This window comes from Acinonyx jubatus, chromosome B4, assembly GCF_027475565.1.
Source record: "Acinonyx jubatus isolate Ajub_Pintada_27869175 chromosome B4, VMU_Ajub_asm_v1.0, whole genome shotgun sequence".
Classification (NCBI taxonomy): Eukaryota; Metazoa; Chordata; class Mammalia; order Carnivora; family Felidae; genus Acinonyx; species Acinonyx jubatus.
The window spans coordinates 16,164,981-16,169,125 of NC_069387.1; positions in this window are offsets into that span (position 1 = coordinate 16,164,981).

Here is a 4,145-nt window from a genome sequence, read left to right on the forward strand (position 1 = left end):
GCTAGTAGCCATTTATTTCTAACTTTAGAAATATTCCTTTTAAACTCTGAAGTGATTGGTAAGAATTATGGACATCTAGGATACAAAGCTTTCTTCCTCCTTGGCAGATCAGAAAGTATCCCAGTTGAAGATGTGAGCGTGTTTAGATGCAAAGAATTAGGTATTTTGCTTAATACAATCTGTGAGAAATTGTATGCCCTACATACATAATCCTGCCCTTTCTCCCCACCCCCTCAAAAGAGGGAAAGAAAAGAAAATTAAGGATAACCATCTGCATTAACTGGGCATAGCCATTATATCGTTTTCACTGATTTTTGCTTATTAAATATTGATTTGCTTTTCATTTAGTTGACTTTTCAGTATATACAAGATTTTCAAGTTTTACTAACTGCTTTTTAAATTTTTACGTGTCAGCACTAAATATGGTAGGTATTTAAACATTTACCTTAAATACTTTAGTACCTTTACAAATCCACAAATGTGGATGCAGGTTATCTACAAATTTATTTTCATATCAACAGATAAACTTACTAAAAAATGAGCAATAAAAAAAGCACACTAGTGGTTTCATTCTGTCAGAACTTGATTGTTACACAGTATGTTATGAGGTCTTTTGACCTTCATCATTCCTAATTGTTCCCCTAAAGCTTATTTGTAACCTGGTACTAGGACACATTTGAGGAACAATGTTGAACCTGGTGGTTAGGGTGCTGGGCTAGGATCTAAACCCTGTCAAAGCCATGATGTAACCAAAGGATAGCATTGTGTTAATGGTGTTTTGAAGTTCTGTACCCCCGATGCTTCCCCAGGAAAACGTACTCAAGAGTCCAAACGTGGATGCCAGAAGCGTATCTCCCAGCTCTGCTGGGTTCAGAGACGTGCAGCTGCCCATAAACCATGGCACTTACCTCATTTCCACCCTCAAAGTACCCAGTTTGCACCAGTTTTCACTATTTTCACAGCCTGCAGCGTCAGATCTCGTTTTCGCCCTACCCAATCCATTGGAGGACTAAGGACAGTCCCGTGGCTCCTTTCTCTCCCCAGAACAACTTTCTGTGGTTTTCTAATTGCAGGTGTAAGCACCAGGCCTGAACTGAAACAGAGGCCCCAGGCAGGCTGATTTGATGTCTATTCCCATATGATAATTCCAAAATTTGTTTACCTTTATTTCACAGAAAGGCTACAAGTTATATACTCACCCAGGGAATCCAGAGCCCTGTTCCCATCATTGGAGTGGTTTAGCTTCTGTTGTTGGTACTTGGCCCTCCAGGGGGAGGAGAGGAGGAGGGAGGTGGAAAGGGGTGGGCTTTCTCCTCACCCCCACACCAGTCTTCCCCTATAATACCCTCTCTTGTGGGTTTCAAAAGTTAATGCAATATTTTCATTTCCTTGATGACTCCAGCAATTTGAGGGCATTTTCTATCTTAATTCACCTCTAGGGAGCACTGAGGTAAAGTAGTTCCCATTTGTGCCCTTTCTTGCTTTTCATTCATACTTGGGGAAGATAGCAGATGTATGAGAGGATGAAGTAAAATGATCAGAAGAACATACACATTTTCTTCCTGACATTTAAGCGTTGCGGGAAGAGAGTAAAGAAAAAGAGGCAATCTTCCCTGCTTCCTTCTCAGACTGTCCTTTAGTGAGACAAAAGGTGGGCATGGCGTGGGGTTGAAAGGAAAGGCTTGGAGGGGAGATTCTTGGACCCCAAGAAAAGCCTTTTTTCCCTGGTCAGTCCAGAACGTGGTCAGTTCTGAAGAAGTACAGTGATGGAGCTCCCGAAAACTTAGAAAGTAAAGGAAATAAGATTACCCTTTGTGTTCAAACAGGACAATTGATACAGAATGAAGCACAATAGAAGAATAGGCACCTTAAAGCAGAGGTTAAAAACTGACGGCTCAGCCAGATCCTGCCAGCATGTTTTATTTGGCCTGCATGGAGTTAGTTTCTTTAAAAATGGATGTTAAATTAAGACTAGGTGATTTCCCATGTAAAAGATTTTTGGCTCCTTAGGGGGAAAAAATGATCTAACCCCATGAGGCCTATATTATCCCATGGCTGGCCATTCAATCTCTGGTTTGCCACTGAGCCCTCCATTTCTTAAAACTTGTGCCCTTTTAATTGTCAGAACTAGAGCCAGGTATTTAGTTAATAGGACACAGATTTTAATCAGAAACTTGCAGTCTAGGAAAAGTGACCGCAGTTTAAAACTGGGCTCAATTCAGAATACAATAAGGACAACTAGGGAGTTATAGCTGACGAGTAGGGGTAGGGGAGACCCATAGATGGAAAATTTCTGGGAAATGACATCAAGGATACGGGGGATTGTTGCTGAGGGAAGGTCCTTGCGATCAGATCTCAAGGAGGAAGAGGTAGATTCTCTCTGAACTGATTTAGCAGAATTCTTGCTAAAATGGGGCCATTGAAGGCTGGCAAGGACGGGGACCACGTCAAGACCTAGTCAAGAAGAGGGCTTAGAGGAGCCTGACTGAAGTTTGATCAAACAGCATCTTGTTGCCACAGAACTCATTTTTGCCTGACACCTGGGGATACTTGAGGCTCTCATTCTTGCTTTCAAGAGAGAGAATGGATCCAAGGATGCATTGTCCAGGGAGACTCTTGAGCACTTGTAATGGGCTAATGCAATTGAGGAACTGAATTTTAAATCCTGATTCTAATCAATTTAAATTTAAAACCGGAAGCAGTTTAAAAATATTTTTCCCAATAACATAACTTTATCATTTCAGTAGGACTATATTTCCCTATAACCATTGGGTCACATTAAAGTGGTGTTGTAGTGCTTGTATCCTTAAAAACACTTTTGAATGCAGGTATTAGAAAGCTTAAATTAAATATGGGGCTCACTGTCTACTGGACAGTGCTGATCTAAGCCTTCTAAGACCTGACCATGTAATTCTGAAGAATATGTCTGATGTGATGAGGCAAATCCACTCTAGAGTGGATTCCCTCATGATCGTTTCCTGATGATGATCATGCTTTTATTTAATCCCTTCCCTTTAAGAGTGGGTGGGACCTATAACTTTGTAATAACTAGCAGACTATGGAAAGGTGAGGGGATGTTCCTTCTGCAATTATGTTATGTTACATGAGACTCCATGTTGCTTCCTGTCGAGTCTCCAGATGAGAACCGGGCTCTGGCCAGCATCTCATGTGCAGCCTTGATGCGGACCCCAATTAGCCATGCCCAGGATCCTGACCCACAGAAACTGTGAGATCATAAATGTATGTTATCTTAAGCCACTAAATGTGTGGTAACAAAACATGTAACCTGGGCAAAGGGGGGGTGGTGGTGGTGGACAGTGTAGAACTATAGTCTAGCAAAAGGGGATCTACAGGGAAGAGTGAATCTTAGCTGGTTACTTTGAGTGTCCTCACCCTTTAGATAAGCAGTTCTCCAGGTGGTAATACATAAGGCTTTTGGTTCAGGTGAGCTTAACTTCCCTGGTTTTTATTTCATGCTCAGGAAACCTTGTTCATTATTATGCGCCCCCTGTGTAGGTCCACTTCAGGGAGAAGAAGTTCAGGTCCATCTGACTTGTGAAGGTGAATTTGGATGCCTTGTGGGATTTGTTTAATTGGCTGGATCCAGGCCACTGGGGCCTGATCCTGCTGCTTGACCTGATCCTGCTGCTTGGAGGCCTGTTGGCTGTAGTTTTAGTGGATTGCTGTGTGAGACAAATTAAACAGCTGATCCCAGCCTCTGTCAGATTGATCAGTGATCAGTGGAATGAATGGTGCATTCATGAAAATTTCTCCAAGACTAAGATGGTGTAGAAACGAAGGGTAGAAATTGTGGAGAGATACTTTTCCAAAGTTCTTTGGTGTTTCTGCACATCGTGAAAGCAGAGGCACTGACTGTGCCCTTTCTAGACCATCTTTCCAAGGGTGTTTGTGCAGTGAACAGCTTTGCTAAAGATAGAGGGGATATCTCCCTTTGGAGCAAAAAGCAGTATTGCTTAAAGCCTTGGAAGATAGACTTAGTGTCTCCCTTTGGAGTAAGGGACACTAGTAGTATAAAAAATTGGGGTTCCCTAAACTCTCTCCCTCTTTTGTTCTGCAACTTTCTGCATGTGCTGTTATTACCTGACCTGCTTCTCTCCTTGTGTTCGGGGAACTGGCCCAAGAAA